Genomic DNA, 22,524 nt, shown 5'->3' with positions numbered 1-22,524 from the left:
AGGTTAAAAGAGGTAACCTTAAGTTAATTAGTGGATATTAAGATTAACCCTCTAACTTTATAATTAAAGTAGGAATAGTCAAAAACGCCCCTTAAATAACTAACAGAAATCCGACCCAGCCTGGGATTACGCAGCCTGTGACGGGCCGTCGTGCCTGCGACGGTCCGTCCTACTGCTCCGTCACAGAGTTCAGAGACTAGATTTTTACCAAGAGTCTGTGACGGCCCGTAACGCCTGTGACGGTCCGTCCTGCCATTCCGTTACGAAGTTCAGAGAGTCGATTTCAGTACCCAAATTTCAGAAGTCTAAGTGTTCTGGAACGAGAAACCCTCGACGGCCCGTCGTGCCCATGACGGTCCGTCGTGGGTTCCGTCGACTCACACAGTTTTTCCAGAAATAAAATCTGCTGCTCAAAATGACTAAACAGGTTGTTACATAGTCTGTCTAGATGAATAATCTATAACCTCATTTCTCTACATCAACACACAACCTAGTCCAACTCTGGATGCATCACAATAGATCACATAACCATCTGAACCCTCTGGTAGAGTTAAAATAGGAGTTGTAGTCAATCTAGTTTACAATTCTTCAAAGATTTTCTCACACACATAGGACCATTGAAACTTGACCATCTTTTGAGTTAACCTAGTCAATGGTGAGGCTATGGTCAATAATCCTTTCACGAAGCGTCTATAATAAGACGCTAGACCTAAGAATCTTCTTATATGTGTAGAAGGGGGAGGTCAGGTCCATTGTTTCAATACTTCTATTTTTTTGTGAATCCACTCGGATTGTTTTGCTAGATACAATATGACCAAAGAAAGCAACGGTTTGAAACAATAACACATATTTTCTAAACTTAGAGAATAATTGTTGATCCTATAGAGTCTGTAGAATAGTTCTTAAAAGGCTCGCATGTTTTTCCTCATTCCTAGCGTAAATGAGGATATCATCAGTGAAGACGATAATGGAGAGGTCCACATACTATTTGAACACTCAGTTCATCAAATCCATGAAAGTTGTAGGATCATTTGTTAGTGTAAATGACATTACTAAAAATTCAGAATGATCATACCAAGTTTTTAAAGTTGATTTCTAAATTTCACTATCTCTAACTCTAAGTTGATAATAACCCGATCTTAGGTCTATCTTTGAGAAGTAACTAGCACCTTGAAGTTGGTCAAACAAGTCATCAATATTGGGTATGGGATACATATTCTTGATTGTGACCATGTTTAGCTGTCTATAGTCAATGAACATTCTGAGAGAACCATCTTTCTTCAATACAAAGAACACTGGTACACCCCGTGGTGAAATATTAGGTATAATGAAGCCCTTATCTAGAAGGACTTTCAACTACTCGGTTAATTACATAAGCTTTGATGGAGACATTCCTTAAGGATGTATAGAACTATGTTGTGTATCTTGAAGGAGATCAATTCAAAAGTCGATTTCCCTTTCGAGAGGAACCCCAGGAAGATCTTTCTAAAATACTTCTGGAAATTCACAAACTACTGGAACTGACTCAAGAGCTAGGGTTTTAAGGCTAGAATCCTTAACCCAAACTATATAATAGAGATAACCCTTAGATATCATCTTTCTGGCATCAAGGTAAGAAATAAATGGACCCATAAGCGCGAAGCTAGTACCCTTCTATTCTAAGATTGGTTCATCTAGAAACTGAAAACGAACAATTCTAGTTCTACAATCGACTGAGACGCTGACACGGAACTTAGAACGACAAGTGATCCAAAGCTAACTCTGCTGCCATAATCACGATCATACTAAAGATAAAAAACAAAATTTAGAAGCTAAATCATATTTGAAATTGAAAATATGGGGAATACTCATATTATATAATTGATATATTTGAAATACTTGTGAGTTTAATATAAAATAAATATTAACTCAATACTAAGTTAAAACTAACTATGTTTGAAAATAGCCTCTAAACTAGACTAGAAATACTAGAACAAGACCAATCTAACTCTAGCAAAAACTGAAATTAAATGACTAAAATACTGAAATAAAAACTCATGACTTTTGTCCTCGGAGAAGAAGGACTCACCACTGAATCTGCTGAACTGGAGATCGGAAATCGATCTAACCTTGATATGGATGCTGAGAACATGAAGCTACATCACGAGAAGATGTAACGCATGTATGCGTTAGTACTTTAAGGTATTGAGCATGTAGAATGTAATAAAGCTGAAATAAAACATAATTGAACAAGCATAAAAGCAAGTATAATAATCTGAACATGATATAATAAATTTCAAAGCTAACTAAATGTAATGACCAATATATGACATGGTGAAACTGAATACTAATTATACTGATAAATGGTCAATGCAAAATAGTCTTATTGAGCTGTGGGAAACACTAATAACCGATAATAAAAACACATGAGCTAAATGTGGATTCCTATGTATACACCCCATCGAGATGACCCAATATACCTTTCTAGAAGTATAATGGCATCACTAAAGTGATTGCTAACAAAGGGTACTTACAACCTACTTGGCTAGTAGTTTTGGTACTTATTCGGTACCTTGAACCCTAGTCCAACTCGGTATTATGCTACTCCCATTGATTTATGTAGTTAACTTATTATGTCTTAATTTGAGTCAATATTGGATAGATCAAAACTTGACATGCAAACATAAATGCAAAATTTAATGTGGTAATTATGAATTTATAACTCAGGCATCTATATCAGAAGTAACTAAAATATGTGAACTAACATTTGAAATTCAAGAACTAAAGAAATACATATCTAGGATTATGAAATTCAAGAAATAAACTAAATAATAATTTTACAATCTTATGCGGAACATATATTAAATAAATTTATGAAGTTCTATCAAAGTTATAGAAACCCTAGCTTTAATAATGATGAAAGAATCCACAAATGTCTGAAAACAAGGGACTCAATGGGTTAAAGGAACCTACTAGTGAAATTCCATATACCTAGTTATGAAATCCATGGAGAAATATCTTGATTTGGGAGATGGAACTGAGGAAACCTTAATGCGTTATTTAACTAGGGTTCTTGACCTGTTCCTCTTTTCTTGAATCTAATTTTCTAAGTTTTAGTTATTTTTCTAGGCTTAAACATACAAAAATATGATGATTTAGGGTCAAAATGCCATATCTTAGGGTTTAAATGGAGTGGTAAAAGGCAAAAAGTCCCTTGAGTTAAGAGCTGTCGAACCAAACAACGATCACTGACGGTCCGTTGTTTGGGTCTGTAGGTTGGGTCTGTTCAGTGGGCCTTTACTAAAATAGGAATACCCATATATTCTGAGGTCTTGTTTTAGAAGGATTGGTGTCTATTGAAATATAATTCAATTATCTATATTTGGGTATGTCATTGGACACCTAATTCATTTTGTGCTAAGAGTTATGATCAATTCAAGTTTACCCAACTTCATTTCCCCCCTAACTGTCTTTTAGTTTCCACCTACGGTCAGACCTGAGGACAGTAGATCTAATGACGGTTCGTGCTGGTCAACTGTGGTTTATTTAAGAAATTGGGTGAATGGGGTGTCGATCAATGGACATAGACTACGGACCATTATCTAACCGATGGAGCGTAGATCCGTCCATTGTTCGACACTTTGTCAAATTTTTCTGGGCAGAGTTTTTGGGGGTTTCTTACCCAATCCAAGGATGTGTAGAACCGACTGTGGGTCAAGCAAGGGTCCATCGATGGCCATCATAGATTGCATGCATATTTTCTAAAAAACTGATTTTTGGTATTAATATGATACAGGGTTGTACAACCTATCTGAAAAGAAACAAAGTGAAACAACCCTAAAAATGGATAAGATAAGAAATGCTTATTGTGTCTAGAATGCCAACGATTAGACTGGGTTCACACGAATTGATTCCCGTATAACCAGACCTCGGAACCGTTGCTACATCCAAGCCAACTAACTTGGGGAGTTATTTCTTCTAGCAATGGTTGGGCGTAACCATAGAGGGCTCTCGAATATGAAGATTTACTCGAAAGAGTCTTAACCGGACTTAAAAAGAGGAAATCATAGGTTTTGAGGGTCTAGGGGTAAAATGGTCTTTTTTCCATGCTAAGGGTCGTATCGAAAATACCCTAAATATATGATTAATTAATTAATTAATAAGGTGGAGGGCATTTTGGGGAGAGAGGGCCAAAATTAGGCTCTTGAAGTGAAGTCTTGCTCAACCCGGGTTCGAACCTAGGTGGAAACAATATATTAAATTGTTTTTAATTTAAGTTGGTAAATTAATGTAATTAATTTATATTTATTAGTTATTATCTGATCTAAAATAAAAGGAAATAGGATTTTTAATAATTAAATAAAACCTTATTTTACTTTGTCGTAAACTAGACTCCTAAGCCTAAGAAAACTCTTCTCTCCCACACTCATCTCTCTCTCACGTCTCTATCACACTAACTCACGTTTTTCTCTCCAAAATAACCAAAAAAAAACAGTAGGTAAACCAAAGTTCTTCACACTTGAATAACTCACAACAAAAATTATAAACAAACAACTAATCAAACATGTTAGGCAAAGAGAGGGTTTTTGCGTAAAGTTTGTATTTAAGCTATTGTATTTAGACGTGTATTTGGAGGGGTTAGTTGTGGTTTTAACGTCAAAAAGGTATTGGTTCTCTTCTCTCTTGGTCCCTTTCCCAAGAGACCCCTTTAGGTTCAGAATATTCATTCCGAAAACTAGGATTGTTCTCCGTTGCATATCCCTGTCACTAGCTCTGATTGAATCATAGGTTAGTTATGTTTGCTAGTAGAAAACTAAGGATGAAATTTGTTTTCGTTATGATTGTGTCTTTATATGTATTTTTGGAATTATGTGACTTATGCTGATGTTTCCGAAAATGAAACTACGTGTGTAGGTATGTGTTTCTGTGGCCATTGTTCATGGTTTAGGTCTTGAAATGGCATTATAGTTCTTTATAATTCATGTACACATGTTGATGTAAATGTGATGTTCATATGAGTTGAAATATTTCTAATTTGAGGGATCATCTCCTGGCTAAACAAATGCATTAAAACGCACCTAAAACGTTTTAAATGCACTACAAAATTCCCCTAAGATCTAAGGTGTAACTCAATGAAAAGATGATGTAATATTAAACAAAAAATTTCAGCTTCTAGTGATGAATTTCGGTCAGCAAAGACGGTTCAAAATGTATAAAAAAAAATAATTAAAAATAGTGAGGTCATGGAGGATTGAACCCGTGACCTCACCATGTTAAAAATCATGAAAATAAAGAAGTAAAAAGAAATGTGGTGAAGGGTATTCGAACCATGGTATTGGTTGGAAAATGTAACTTAAAAGAAAAAACATAAGAATGAGAGGAGTAGGATTCGAACCCACAACCTCTCAATCAGATTTAAGGACGAGAATAAAAGAAAAATAAAGGGGGAGGCATGTGGAAATCAAACCCACGACCTCGTAGGTAGATTTAAGAAGGTGAATAAAAGAAAAATACAGGGGGAGGCGTGTGGGAATCGAACCCACGACCTCCTAGGTAGATTTGCGGAGTAGAATAAAAAAAAATTTAAAGAAAGGTTGTGGGGTTTTGATCCCACAAACTCATTATCAACTCGAAATATACAGGGAGAAATAGATTAAAAAATTAAAGGGGTTGTGGGGGTTTGATCATGCAACCCCTTGGCCAAGTAAGAGGGTAATTTGAAGGAGAAAAAAAAAAGAAACGTTGATAATGGGGTTCGATCTAGGGTCCAATGTCATGTGGAACAAAATACAATAGATTAAAAAAATGTAAGTGTTATAGAAGGGATTCGAAATTGGGTTCCCTTGCCCAAATTCCGTATAGATGCATAAGTCATACGTAAATGAAAACTCCAACAAATAATGCTGCATACTTAGATTTAAATCGAGATTTTAGCATACATATAAGATGCATAAGTCTTGTACTACATAATCTTATAAAGATATGAATTACTTAAACGAAGTATGAATGAAGCCAAATGGCTTGTATATATAGATCCATAAGTCTAGCATATGTGTAAAAATAAGTGAACCTAAGATGTATTTAATCAAATGATGTAACCATAGAAGGGTTACGTACGAGTGTAAAACATACTAAATGGCAAAGTGCATAGGCATATGATGAAATGATTATTACGTAATCTAATGATGAAACCCTAGAAGGGTTAAGTAAGAGTGTTAAACACACAAATGACCAAGTGCATTGGCATGTGATGAAATGAACATTCACGTAAAAAGGGGTGAGTAATTATGAAGAGAAAATGTGCTAATGTTGATGAATGTGGTGACAACATTCTATGAGATTAATGTAAAAGATGAGAGCAATCTGAAATCACCCTAAGAAAATGTTACCAAATCATACTGACCTATGAGAGTGCAAAGTTAATGAAGAGACCAGTATCGATGAACACTCTAATGAAAGTATTGAGATTAACACACTTAATACTAATGAAGAGATGTGAAACCAACTATTGAGCTATGATGTCCTCATACTAGAAGCCAACTTGGATGATGTATGAGTTGAATGTAATGGTACTTTATACTGAGCACCGATAGATTAGCTATGAGCGGTGATGCCTTCTTTCAAGAAGGGCGGAGTTTCACGTAACTCTCATGAGATGACACTCTCCGGCATCCAGTTTATGGGTATCCTTATATACCCTACTCTTCGAACCTATACTGCCAATATAGGGATCTTGAGGGTTTCAATTCCCATGTATGCTAGCATGTTTTGGGTCACCTTGGCCGGTGATTCACCTATTTTTGGTGTGGGTTTTCATGACAGTAGATTTCATGATGCTCACATGATCTATGTCGGTTAAAGTTATAGTTCCCAATTAATGAATGAGGACAACCTCATATGATTTACATAATGAAATGAATGATACCAAAGGTATAAGGATAGGATAATCAAGAGGTGAGCTACATTCAAGAAATGACATTAGGTAACTTGGTCATTGCACAAAGAACACGATGAAAGACTTAAACTACATCCTAGGTACAGTTAGTTATTACACTAGCCCATGAATGAAAAGAAATGAAGTATGTGTGAATGAATAAAGAAGACTCTGTGTTTGCGAAATCTGACTCCCTAGTTAAGGTCCCATATGTTGATCCCTCATTTTTTTGAAATCTTGATTTCAAGTCCAATATTCCAAGGTCTTATGGCATACGAGTGAATGATATGAACAATGTTATATGTTATATGAATTATAATATGTGCTATGTGTACGTTGTTGTGTGTTGTCTGCAAAGTGTTAAGTATGATGATGCATGTGACTCTCATGGCATAAATTTCCTAATCAAAATTTGGGAAGCTCATAAGCATTCCTAATAAAAATTTTGAAAGATCAACCACTTTCCTAATCACAATTTGGCAAGTCTACTAACTTGACCTTTTACAATCATGTTGTTAGAAAAGAGATATTTATACTCATGAATGTTCTTGGTGTGTGCTTGCACATACACATACTAAGTACAACTGTATACTTACCCTATACAACTCTAGAATTTTGGGTGCAGGCACAGGTGGACGCTAGAGTTATAGGTTGACGCTGAAACTATCCGGACATGGAGCATTCATCCGGACTTGGTAGTCCCTCATGCTTACAAGGATGATTGAGCATTAAATTCAATCTTGACATAGGATTTATCTAGTGGGGTATGTTCCAGTAACGTTTCTTTCCGTTTTTTCAGACATTGTATTGGTACCATTTTTGAAAGTATACATTTAATGCTATATTAACCTATTTCTTTCATTTGATAATCTTAATGTTAGATGGTTGGTGGTTAACAATTATGAACCGAATAGAATGATTAGTATGTATTTTAAGAAACAAAAAGTTTCAAATTTTCCGTTAAAATTAACCTAGACGAGGTAAGGATGACGTAAGTAGGGTTGTCAGCGACCTCTGAGAGGTTACCGACGCCGGTCTTGTCTAGAGTCTAGACTGTGGTCGTGACAAAAAGTAAATAATAATAGGTAAACAATTAATCTTACCATTTGTATAAGAGTGTACTTGTTTTCACTTTAATACCAATCAATCATAGAGTGTATCGTGTAGACAATTGAAATGAAATTATTTAATAAGATAAGTGACTCATGAGCTTTGCAGAGAGGCTTGCATCACTACAATCAAATTGTAGTGACATTATATATTTATCATCATTCTATTTTTCAGGTATCTTTAATATTTTGAGTTTATCAAGACATTCAGACTTACAAAATTATAATACCCAAGAAAAGTTTTTTCGAACTAAGAATTAAACCATTCAGCGTAGTGATTGAGATTTTAAAAAGTAATTAAAATTTATTAAGTCTTAAGGTCAGGTCACTAGATTTAGCAATTTGAGTTCAAATAAGAATTAAATTGGAAATAGAAAAATCTGAAATTTTGCAAGTTAAGTTATGTATGAGTTTTGGGTCAACTTCAAACGCCCAATACTCCTAATGCAGAATGTGTTAACTGTTCTACAAGATATAGTAGGAAATATCTTTGGATTATCTTTCCAAAATCCCCGTGTTTTCTATGTTTCGAGTTTGTATTAGTGAGATATAAACTTTTTAACTTAGATTGTCTAGTTGAGGAAAGTTAGCCAACAATGGTGAGGGATATTTTAGTTCTTTCCTCACCCAATCAAATTTGATTCGATTTTTGTAATATTTCAGGGTTCTTATCCTTTTAAGTTATAATACTAATCTACACGTAGGTTTTAGTTTAGAGTTCAAGAAGAGGTAAGAAGAAAAAAGAAGAGTAAAGAGGAGAAATACGGAATGGATGAAGGCGTTCATCGACGTCGATGAGTTTAGCTGTGGATTTTCGCCATGGATCTAATACCTAAGTTGTATGTAAGCTTCTATAGTGTTGTTTTAGTTCACCCACAGTCCAATCTTTTTATTTTTTCAGTGAAAAATCATGCTTAAAGTTTAAAGATTAGAGTTCTCGATGAGTTCTTGATAGGTGTTCTTGAGGTTCATTTTAAATCTTGTTGTATTTGGTTTTTGATGAATTCTTGGGATGAAATTGTTCATCTTGAGAGTGGATTTCATTATATTAGAGTGTAAATAATTTAAGTAATCTCATACAAGTGATTGGGAAAACTAGCTTCATTTTACGCGACTTAGGGTGAGAATACGAGCAAGGACTTTCGAATGAATTTCTGGGTCTGGTCCTGGTACACTGCCCCTTCCATACAATCTCAAAATCTTCTCTATTATACAGGTGTTGGTTCCCCACATAACCCATAGCCCTGGGGTTGCCTGCCCCATCCAATTTGCCCCTGTTCCCTTTGTTTGCGCTCATTTAAAGTGTATCCTCACTCCTTTTTATTCTAAGTACTTTAAACTAATTCTAAAAACCTGGAAATCTTAGATGAATCACAACCTTGAAATAATGATTCAAATCCATGGTAAAATCATTATTAATGTTTTGAGAGTTCTTCCTAACCTTTTGAAAGAGTCCTTTCGAGCCCTGTGGATGAGTATTCTACAACTTCTAGAAACTTGTTTCAAGACGCAAGTAACTGAGCACGAGAGTGAGGATAATGTATTCATGAGTCTACAATATCACCTAGATCATTCATATCATGAAACTCTTCAATTTATAATTCAGATTAAAGAGAGAGTTAAAAGTAGAGTTCAAGAATGTCTTCAAGTTAAATTGTGAATTCCTTGAGATAAATCGTTGATTGAACTAAGTATTGAGGAGGTATAAAAGAGAATCAAAAGGGTAATCTACATGAGTTCCATGTAGTTATGTAGTCTTTGATATTAATTGTTCATGCCCATAATTTTGCATGAACCATATGCGTAGAAAAATGTTGAGATGAGAGGTTCCTTTGAGTTCTCGAGTTGAGTATTTCATGCTCATAATTCTGCATGAAATCTCGGAGATGAAAAGAAAGAAATCATTCATAAACATGAGATCATGATCCTTGAATTCATACTTTAATTATAGAGAAGTTAAGAGTCAAGTCTAGAAGTTGAGGGCAAGTTAAAGTAAAGTTCTTAAAGATTTACGAGAGTCTTTAACATACATTTTAAACATTGCTTTAAGGCTCAAGTTACATGTTAAGCAAGAGTAAAGAGTTGAGTTCATTCCCAAAAGTTATAAGGGGACTAAATAATCCCTAAGAGTTACAAATGTTGTCACATTTAAATAAGTAGAGAGACTACGGGCTAGTTTTCAGACAGAAGTAATAACTTTATAAAATGAAAGAAGTAGGCAATAGAGTTTTAAAAGTTACATTTTGAGCATTAATTTCAAGCCACAGAATCAATATGTTTTTTGATAAACTAAGAGTCAGTATATATTTAGGACTAGTAATTAGCACCGATGTGGGGGTGCGAGTTTAAAATTAACTCAAGTCTCCATAAAACCATTTTTCCATAATGGGTAGAAAAGGGTCACACATTTTAGATGAATTCTTTTCTCAATTTACTAGTGGATCCATTAGGCAATTAAGGTCCTATAACCTGGAAAGGTTAGGATGGCCGGATAGCATGGGGCGAGTAGTGTTGTATCATCACTATAACTCTTAAATAATGGTTGTTGGTTAGAGAAACTTCCACATAATTTATTGTATTAATATATATATACATCAGTTAATTATACTTCATATACCTTTAAGAGATATGTTGTATCCTTGTTATGTACACAGAGTTCACATCATTTTTTTCAAAACTTTTATTTATATTGCACTTGTTTTAAACTACTTTATATTGAAATGATTCAGTTAGATATCATGAGTTGAGTAACTTAAGTTGAGTTTCTACAGTTAAAGTGCGCTTCATTGATTCGAGTATCATATTTTTGAAGTTCACTATCTAATCGTTAAGTTTAGCATCGTATTTTTGATTTGACTTAAGTGAATTTTAAAAGAGGTTAGTATGTTTCCATTTTATTCAAATTTCAAGCTTTGTTATGCTTTATAAATAACCATACATAATCATACATTTCATTTTATGAGACATTTGGCCTACATTTTTTGATCATGCACACACAAGTATTTAGGATCATCAACATGATTTTCGTTGATACATCTAGAGTTAGAGTTAGTCTTGGTAGGCCTCCTTATTTCTGAAGGATTTCACTTACTTTTCAGTTTAGTTAGGATGTCGTGGTTTTATTCCCGACTTCTATAATTATCAGTTAGAGGCTTGATAGATATTTAGTATAGCTAACGAGGCTTTGTTAATTTTATATTTTATGAATTGTTTTAAAGACTAAAGTTGTCTTTTTTAAACCTAGTTGAATATATTAATTTTATTTAAAGTTGTTCATTTGAGTTAAAACCTTGATAAGTTTAGTATATTGAATTTTATTTGAGTTTTATTCTTTTGCGTGCTTAAGTGAGTCTTCCACTTTAGTAAGCCAGGATTAGGGTGTAGACTCATGTCGTGAAAGAAACATCAAAAAAATTCATATCATGAGTAACATTTTTATAAAACTCAAGATACTTAAATTCACCTATTGCCCATATGCACTTTTATTACGCAAATAAGAATTGATTAATTATAACTTAATACTACCTCGTTTTCCTTTTTAAGAGGAAAGTTATCTTAGTCTATTTCCTTCAAAACACGACTCACGTGTTTGTAGTGACTGAACTTTCCATGAACCATTATGTTCATCCATTGACCAACCACCAAATACTATTCCGAATAAATGACTTAGAGGCTATATAATGTACAAATAAGTTTCATTAAATTTAAAAAATAGATTAATATAATTCAATTCATGAGACATAATACTAAAAAACAGACACAAATATACAACAAAAAATAAAATATACACCAAACTCAATGATTGGAGAGTTACGAACAGATATATTAAATATTAAGATACATTTATACTCTACATAGAAATTTAAAATAATTCCTTCTAACTTAAGGTACATTTATATTTCATTCTTTGAATAAATATCTTATCTCTACCTAAAGAAACGGTTAAGTAGTACTAAGTGGGTGCGTAATGTCTATTCAGAATGAGAGATAATACATTAAATATATCATAATATTTTAAATAATACTAATAACAACATTCAGTGTTCATTTATTAATATACATCCATAAATCTTGAATAGCTAATCGATGGGATTGGAAAAATACTCATGCATTACACATGTACAATAACCAATTATTCACTCCATGCAATTATATAGACCTTACTCAGATGGAGAGTCTACTGCTAGTTTAAGTCAGGTGAAAATCATATGGTTACATATATCTATTCATATATTACTTAGCTTAGGAGAGATAGTACATATTATTAAAATTAGACAATTAAATACATAGTGACGTGTATTGATTTCATTTGATGGGGAGGAAGGTCAAAGCCAATACATAAAATTAATACTTCACATCTTTTCAATCTTTGTAATGAAGGGAGGGGCCCCTATAACAAAATATGATCAAAATCTCATATAACAATCCCAAAATATAATATTTCTTATTACGTCGTTCTTATGAATCTATCAAATTTCTGATCAATTAGAGTTTCCTTTTTTTGAACTAAAAAACTATTATTAATTTGGTCGAAAAATATTGTTTGTCAAAAATATTATTTTAGATATTTCGTTAAGTAATTCCTATCACATATTATCATTAGTAAAATATATATACTAATCAACAATAAAGGACAAAATTCTAAAAATTATTTAAATTATCTAAGTACTGTTTTTTTAAAATCAAAATGTTTATGTATATATTGAAATTTAGAATTCAAAACACACCTCTTAGATATTCATGTATCTTGAGCGACAAATTTTTAAAGAAAAAATTACTACTGATGCAATATAAATTTGTAAAGTCAGATATTCACTTCAAGAATTTTAGATAAAAAGTAACTCAGATGGAGAGTCTATGTTAATACTGTTATGTCAATTTTATTATCTCTAAATTCCTTGATCCATTCTAATACTATTGAGATATTGAGAGTCAACACAAGTTACCAAAATTAGCGATTAAATTTTAAAGACTTGAATTTATTTCATTTCATATGGAGGAAGTTCTAAGTCAACACATTAACTCAATACTTCACTAAATTTAGTCGTGAAGACCATGCTGAATAGTGTTAATCACCACTATATTTTAGTTGAGTAAATTTCATTAAAATTATTTTTTTCAAATCAAAAAATAAATAAAAGCATATCTAAACAACCTATAATTGTCAAATCACTTCATTAAAATAAGTGTTTTACAATTTGTTATTTTCTATTAAGCCTACCTAACTTCAGATCATTCATAGTTCAAAAAAATGTTTATCTCCCAAGTTGTGATCAATTGATATTCAAATGATTAAAAATAAATATTAGATCTATATACATATCATATATCTATTCATGTTAACTCATCATGTGTAATAATATACTACATATAACATGAATAAAATAAATACAAAGGATGTCATTCATAGTTAATCACATTTAAATTCCAATGAACGATTTTAAATCATAACCACATAGCAATGATTACTTTTTAATAGGGCGTTATCAATGAACTCACAAAATATAAGGTAAATTGATCTTTCTAAAGAAAAATTATTCCAAAAGCTATGACAAATTTAAATTCAAGTGATTTAAGAATTTTTAAAAATTAAAACACTATGTCTACATTCCTATCACACATCAATTCATGTTAAATTACTATGTACAATCATATTTTAAATTCAATATAAACATGACTGATACAAAGAATGATATTATAATATTCAAATTAAATATTAATATAACAAACTACTTAAACTCATCAAAATAATTTTAGAGGGAACAATAAAATTTCAAGTAAATCAGAGATCAAAAAATTCATGACCTCCTAAAAAATGACCAAATTTGAAAAGAAATTATTTTTATGAGCATAGTTAAAGATTCCCACAAGTTTATTCAGATTTCCTTATCCTTTAATAATAATATCATTAGCATAATGTTATATGTATTTCCTTTGATTAAAACATACACACCACTATGGAAATTTCCCTCTCGATGAATTCACCCGAGTATTAAAGATATTATATTTTTACCTCTCATATCAATGAAAACATTTAATGTCTATTCTCAATAATTAAGTGTTACTAGTATCTAAATATTAATATCCACTCGAGTAAACAAACCTTTACTAAAACAGATTTATTTAGGACAATTTGTATATGTTACACTGAGTATTTTCTAATGACTAATAAATAAATCACCCCATTGTATCTTATTAACAATCATAATTCAACAATCCACTTTTGTCGTCAAAACAACTAATTCTTATTTAATACAAAAAAAATTATTCTTCTCAAATACATAGGAACAATCACATGTAGGTAAACTTTGTAAGTTATTTGAAATATATTATACATATTATATTTGCAAAAAAATATTACCATCACTGTGAACACAACTTCCGCAGACAGATGCAGTGTCTTCCTTTTCTGTCACTATATAAGTTACTACGAACAAAATGAAGTACTAATATCCATTAAAAAAGTATGTATAACTAAATTAGGCTATATATTTACATGAAAACTTAGGTCTTCATTCCAATAGTTAGATAATATTTGCACAATAGAGCATATAAGAATCTTAGTGCCTAAATGAAAAATATAGAAAACCAAATCGTTTATGCTAGATCATATACAATTATGCTAGAACACATAAACTTTTTGAAATTTTATTCAAGAATTACCTCTTAAAGCGTGAACCGATACAGTTAAGTGAATCCACAACTTAAATGTATCTTCCTTTAAGCGAATTCCAAAGTTAGATAGAGCATCAAGTTAATCCAAAAGATAGACAAGGGTTGTGTAACCTTCTACAATGATCTTTAATTCACATGAGAACTCTCTCAATACTTGGGTGGGCATGTATGAATAGAAACATTCAATGTTTTTCTAAGTTAAGAGAATCCTACTTATAGTGATTTCGTCCAATTCAAAAAGGAGAATAAAGTAGAGCCTAATTTCTTCAGAAAAATACACTATTGATTTATTTTTAAAAGAAAAACTCACGCTAGTCTCCTCTTTTCTCCTTAAAAATAGTATTCTGATTTCTAAATAAATATGGGTACTATCGGGACCACAAAATTATTATTAATGCTCCATATTATAAAATTATTCCAAATAATTAATTTTAATTATTCTTAACATACTAAATAAAAAATTATTCTACTAGAAATTTATAATTTATCTTTAAAAAATTCCCCATTAAATATTTATGTAGTTCTCCATGTAAAGATTACATATACTAATCAATAAATAAAATTACTGAAGGATTTAACTCAACAATTATTTTCTTTAAAGTACTACTTCACAAATTTCATGTGTCAGATTCATAAATGCACTAGCAAAGTTTGACAGGATGAAAACATATATGCTTCTCAAAAACACATATAAATAAAATATATAACAAGATATCAATTCCATCGAAAAACTTATTATTTCACCATTATATGTTATTATCATCCAATATACCAAGCATATTTACTCATATCAGAATCTCACATGTTAAAAAAAATCAAAACAATCATTATCATGAAGAATATAAAGTACATTCGATAGTTTAGAGAATATATTTTGGTCAATCAATGTAAAACAAATATTTCTACTCGGTCCTTTTCAATACATACAGAATGCACTATCACAAGAAGTTGGAACTATATTGTTCCTATTATCAAGATAAATTAAATATAATCTTGTGGCACTAATAGAAAAAGACTTCAGTTGAAGAAAATCTACCGAAGGGACTAATGGGAAAAGGGAGAAGGAGTTCGATAATATCTAGACTACATTTTGACTCAACAAAGTGCAAATTCTCATCAAGATTCTTCAAAAAGGAATGTGTGTATTCAGAAACTTTTTGTTACGGCCACTGCAACCTCTTCTAAAATGACTTGTTCACAAAAGAACTGACTAAAAATGGGAATTAATAATTGATAAATATTATAGGTAAACAAAAAAGATAATTTCTAATCCTCTTTATTCACAAATTATTATAAAAAACTATTACCTGGTAACAATTTATCATAAGTTACTGACGAAGTTCGTTGCTGTAATGCCTAGAGCGTACATCCTAGACGTGGTCAGCACCCAGCACCATTGCTTGCGTTGAACGAACCCTAGGCCTAACCTACTTACCGTAGTGGAAGACTATGATCATCTCAATAAAATAATTAAAAGCATTCTCATAGTATAACTTTAATAATTATCTTGGCAAAAATTACATAGTCTCAACACTTTAACACATGAAATATAAGATAATTAGACTCCACAACTGAAATACTAATCGTCTATTTGTTTACGTATAGTCTAATAATTTAAATGGATGTAGGGGTAGACCACACAACATCCCAATGAACTAAACTAGAAAATCACTATAAGGGATGTCCTCGAAATTCAAGGAGGCTCACAAAGTTAATTTGAAGTGTTCAACGTGATCAACGGTGCGTTGCATACTGATCCTGGTTACCTGCGTCTGCGTCATGAAATAAAGTAGGCCAATAGGCATCAATACATTGAATGTATGAGTATGCAATTTGGAAAGCTATACGACGACTTAAGATTGAGGGGATTAAGATGAACTTACCTTGGGTCTACTAAACTCAAGAACATGCTTAAATCAAAGTATGTATATAAAGCAACTTAAAACATATGCGATATATATAAATAAATGATGTAAAACAATTAAAAAAATTAGTTTGTTAAACAAATGAAATAACAAACTCAACCTCACTTATATATGAAAGTAATATAACTTTTATGGGAGATTCTCTATTAGACATCAATAACTCTTATTCTATGAGATGGTACGATATTTTAAGAGTTATTGATGTCTAATAGAGAATCTCCTATGTTAACCATAAATGCATTAAAATTTTGATGAATGGAGTACAATTCGTTGTTCACAAAAATCTGACCTTTTACTTGAATTGAGGCATAAGGCATAAAATATTGAATACAATAATTAGGATACACAACTTAATAAGATACAATGTTTTGTTCTATTCATTGCACTTTATGTAAAACAAAACTTTATTTCATGTAAAATGAATGATTATAATAGTTAAATTATTCAAATACAATAATTTTGATACAAAAAAATTAACATTTTCTAAATCCCAACATACTCTATAAATAAATAAATATTTATTTATCTATTAAATTATAAACCTTCAAATTAATAATATTTTTTTGTATCACCTATATTAATTTAGTTAGTTTTACAATAATTTTATTTTAAGAATAACAGTTTTTTGAAACTATATAAGGAAATCTATTTAAGGAAAATCAATTGGAAAAAAACTTTAAATATCTCTCTACCTATGATTATGTTATATTCTATTTAGATTTGTCCATGTACATTCTAGAAAGAACTTATATCTCAATATTAAGAGTTATAGTTTTATATATTTTGAAGAACATTTTTAAAAAGGAAATGTTTTTAAAGATATGTTTGACCATATATTTCAAATCAGAGATGGAAAATTTCCATTTCAAAAGCATTGAAATATCTCTACCTATGATTATGCTATATTATGTGCAGATATGTCTATATACATTTTATTAAAAAAAATTATACTCAAACTTTATGCATTATTAAGCCATTCTTAGCATTTAGATTATTATTAATATTTCAAAGCTTTTAAAGGACATATTTTCAAATTATCATTTGAAATCTATGGTCAAACATATCTTGAAAAATGTTTCCTTTTATAAAATTTTCATAAAAATAGATAAAATTTGTTGGTCAGGAGATCAAGCACTTTTAAACCCTTCTCAACAAATTGTTCGGATATTTGAGAACATTTAGGAAAAAATTTTCGAAATATATGGTCAAACTTATCTCTGAAAGTATTTTCCAATTTTTTGAATATGTTTCAAACAATACAAAAACATCTATCAAAAATTTTAAGCATACTAAACCTTGATGGTCAATAAGGTTCAAGTAGGAAAATATCGTCTGTTGTTTTATCAGAAGACGATGAACAATGGGAAAATGTTGGCCCAAAGAACAAGTCCGTAGCCAGAAGAACACATGAATTCGTTCCTTCAAACATGAATGCCTTTATTGGGGGGTTGATGAAGATCCTTGTAAAAGTGAGAGGTAGTAAAGTCGTTCTAATAGGTATTCCATCTTTATATTTCACAACGAATTTGTTCATAACATTCAATATTCTCTCAATCTCTTTTCCACCCCTCAGACACATGAGGGATATAAAAGTACTATAGGAACAGTTTGATGGACTACTGCTAGGAAATAAATCAGCATATATACACTTTCAGGTGAAGATTTTACACTTGTAGAGGTTTCGTTATGGAATCTATGGAAGTACAAAATGGCATAAACATGTGCATTAATGCATAGGATTATGCAATTTGGTACTTCCATAGCTTTGATAATCAAACCGCTTCAACTATAAAATCGTCATCTTAGGAAGTGTATGTATGCTAATGGATTTCCTAGTAGAATCCACTCCAACCAGTAATTCCTACTATAGTTCTATATCCCTCGAGTTTCTCAGAAGCATCTTGAATATTATAAAAAAACTTTATGTTAAATATCAAGATGGAATAGCAAAAATGGTCGAACTATCGTAGAGGCTTTGTTCCCTCTAACTTTTAGAAGGCTCTTCAATTCCCCCCCCCCCCCCCCCCACCCCAATAATGGCATTCTGGTTTGATGGAATTAAGTCCTGAGTTCTTGTGACTACAGACTTGTTATTTGGGACAACAATTTCCCTTCTTGATTGTCTTCCGATGAAACAACATACAAATTTTTTCAACTTGAACTTGATTGCCCTTCAAGTTTATATGTTGTTTGAATCAGAATCTAATAAAGGAAATACTTTCAAAGCTATATTTTACCATAGATTTTGAAAAAAAATTTATAAAAAATATCTCATTCATCTTCTTGTCCTTCTTCGTATTCTCTTTCTTATTCTTCTTCTTGTCCTCCTCCTCCACTAACACCACCTTCTCCTCCTCCTCCACTACGACCTCCTCTTCCTCCTCCTCCTCCGTCCTCCTTAACCCCAACCTCCTACTACTCCTACTACTACTACTATGACGACGACGCCTCATCCTCCTCCTCCTTCTTCATCTTTTTTAATTGGCCTCTTATCCTAGCTTGACCTTCTCCTTATCCTCCTCTTCATCTTCCGTCTTGTAGCCTGCTGATTCTCCTTCACCTTCGCCTTCTTTTTCACCTTCTCCTTCTCCTTATCCTACTCCTCCTCCTCCTTCTTGTTCTTCTCTTTCTCCTTCTCCGTATCATTCTTCTTCTCCTCTTTTTTATTGTCCTTCTCTTTCTCGTTCTTCTTCTCCTTCTCATTCTCCTTCTCCTTTTTCATCATCGTCTCGAATTGAATTTCTTTTGGGTTTTCAAAATAATAATTTAGGATGACATAATAAAGACCCTAAAGTATTTATATAGTTTTTATAAACTTGGGTAAAATATATCACTTAATTTATTTAGGAAAATACCACAAAGCCCCTACTAAACCGTTTTAAATAAACATTACACCTCATCCATGAGACCACGCCCATGGTCCATGAGTGGACCCACCGCTAATAGTGGTAAAGCATGGGTGGTATTCTGCAACATTGTTTTTGGGATCTTGACCCACGACATCTCACCCACGAGGTGTGGGTCATCCATTTCGTGGATCACTTTTTTGTGGGTAATATTTAGGGTCCTCCTCAAGGACCCTTGGATTGTCTGTGGGGGATCGTAAATAGATTTTCTAACTTGATACCCTTCATTTGAATTATGGGGATTTATTACTAGGACTCTAACCCTCAGGTCAAACTTTAATTTAGCCTACTAGTTTGGAGGGTGTTAAACCAATACCCTTAACCAATGATAATTCTCGAGATTCTAAGTTCTATGAATCGAATTACATATTAAGGGAGTGATTATCTTATCTTTAGCACTAGAAATTGTTGAAAATTATCAAGAACTCCTCTGGTTCACCAATAGCTCTGAAGAACGTAATTTTCCAGTAATTAATGATTTTTTGGGGTTTTCCAAGACTTTACTTGCGACATTCCCTCCATAGCTCCCCCACCCCCTTGAGAAGTTAACGCGCACTTGTAGCTTGCACGGAGGAAGTAGAATGGAATTTGAGTTCCCAGCTCCATTTCATGACACACCTTCAAACATGGACATTTATAAATTACTCTTCCATGATAAGATCAATTTTTTGAATTTTACTCGTCAAGATTTTTTTCCGTAAAGTCGTAGTGTTCTTTGAAGTCTTCGATATCCACTCATGTGATCAAATTAATAATCAAACACCCCATCTACTAACATAGTTTTCTGGTATAGGATAGAACTTTCCAAGTCAATACTGAATATCTTTCTTGCCCAAATTCCTTTCCCATTTGCTTTTCCATAATGACAGAAACAAGTCGTTAAATTTTCTTGGTGAGGAAAAACCATTTATCTTTGATGCATCTCATGTGAAAAATGAGTCCAATGTTCTCTTAAATTGTATATGGCCACACGACGATAAACCTAGGGTTGTAATGTTCCCCTTATTTTTTTCTCTGGTGACCCTACCATAAACCAACAAGCATCCATGCTTTCTTGTCAGGGATTCAGTAGTCATGGTTTCTTTCTTGTAGTGAACCACGATTTTGATGCTAATCTCTTCTCTAGTTCCCATCGTTATATGGACATGTTCCTTTAAATGCCTTTCTATGAAAAGAATAAAGCTCAAAACAAAATCAGTTAACATTTTGGTTATGCCAGAAGCTTAACTAGTAGGTTTTCTTCAAAACTCCCTTCGAAAAAGACACTCTCTTTACGTTACTCTCCTGAAAGAAATCTCATCTCACATAGTTCAGGAGTATTTCAAAAGGACATTGGGTAATAATATGGTAAGGACAATCGACTATCTTAGTTCTCATCTTTTTCTATTTTTTCTTGTACTTCTATTTTTGGTATGTTTAATAAAAAATGTAGTTTTTTCCCGTTTTTGGTATGTAATGTTTAAGACCACTAAATTACATGTTATACATGTATATTATATATATATATATATATATATATATATATATATATATATATATTGCCTAAGACTTTTTAATTCAAAAGTCTTTCTTTATTTTCTTTAATTTCATGTCAAATCAAAATTTAACAAAAATAAAATGGAAACAAAAGGAGTGTTTATTTTTCTGTTATTTAAATCAATTAACCTTTTGTTTTCCTTTTAATTATAGATGAATTTTTATCAAGACAATTGAAATTCCATGAGAACACTTTCCCTTAGGATCATGAAACTTTAAGGGACGAGCCTAGGTGTACCGAAGAGCCACTTGAAATTTATTTTATGAAGATAATGAATTCATAATGAGACTCAATTATGTCCAGTGCCATAAACTCGAGCTCACCTTAGAAATAGGACCTCGCTATGATTAAACATCATTAACCATTCTCCATCAAGATTATTTTAGCGGACATAGGTTTTTGTGGAAAACGAATAGTACTCATCCGGTCATATTTTAATGCTTTTGTGGTTAATGTAGGCGAAATATTTATGGTAAGAAAATTTACATACTGCAAATATTTACCAATCTTATTTATTATCCATATGTATTACATATAAATGATATAAAAAAAGCAATTAACCAAATAATGCATTTTTAGTGAAAAACATTATATATGATCTTTCCACATGACGCACAATGATATACATCATGGATTCTTAGACTTAAAATATGAATGTAACATATTTAGTGTTTGTCGTTTAACATGCCTAATAAAATGGAAGATTCAAAAGTTTCTTGCATATAGTAGTTGATAACAACGAGAATCCTAGAAAAACACTTTCTTTCTTTCTTTGTCCAGAGAAAGATAAGGTGGTGAGTCCACCAACTAAATTGGTGGACTACAAAAACCCTTGACTATATCTTGACTTTACATGTCCGACTCTCCTTGAGTTTACTCAAAAGCATCTTAGAGGTGATACAAACACTCTACAAGCTTTCCTGATGTTGCTTCAAGAAAATAATATAGAAGCATAAGAGCTATCTTTGTTAGGTTAAAGATTGAAGGCCTGGTAATCTTTTGTGTATATGTCGAATCGTTTATTGAAAATTACAAAATTTTCCGTTGCAATAGTTCTATTAAGTTAGACACCTAGTATTTATGACTTTATTTCTATTTCAGTTGTTCAAGTCTGTAAATACATGTCTTTGGATACTTAATAATAGAAAGTTGTCGAATGCAATACATAATTTATCCTTCAACTTTTCTTCCATTGTTATGTCCCTAAATTTATTTTCCTTAAAAATTGATGGGTGGAATCTAGAGCTATTTTTCTTAAGGAGCTGTGAAGGAAAAGATTGATTTCACAAATAGTTTTTCATGAATTACTCTTGCTGTTTTTAGCTACTAATATTATCATTTATAGAGTTGTGAGAACGGAAAAACACTTGGAGGCCCTTGATCGTTAGGAAGAAAGACACTGAAGAGGATTATAAAATTTATCTATTACAAAATAATCCCACTATAAATCAAATAAAGT

General features: G+C 32.0%; 1 pseudogene; it reads left to right on the top strand.

Annotated features, from left to right (window-relative positions):
• LOC107001118 overlaps positions 1-22,021 on the top strand; it is a 30,208-nt pseudogene extending 8,187 nt beyond the window's left edge.
• The last annotated feature ends 503 nt before the right edge of the window (positions 22,022-22,524 follow it).

This window comes from Solanum pennellii, chromosome 10 (assembly GCF_001406875.1).
Source record: "Solanum pennellii chromosome 10, SPENNV200".
NCBI classification, from domain to species: Eukaryota; Viridiplantae; Streptophyta; class Magnoliopsida; order Solanales; family Solanaceae; genus Solanum; species Solanum pennellii.
This window is presented reverse-complemented; position numbering and strand designations above follow the sequence as displayed.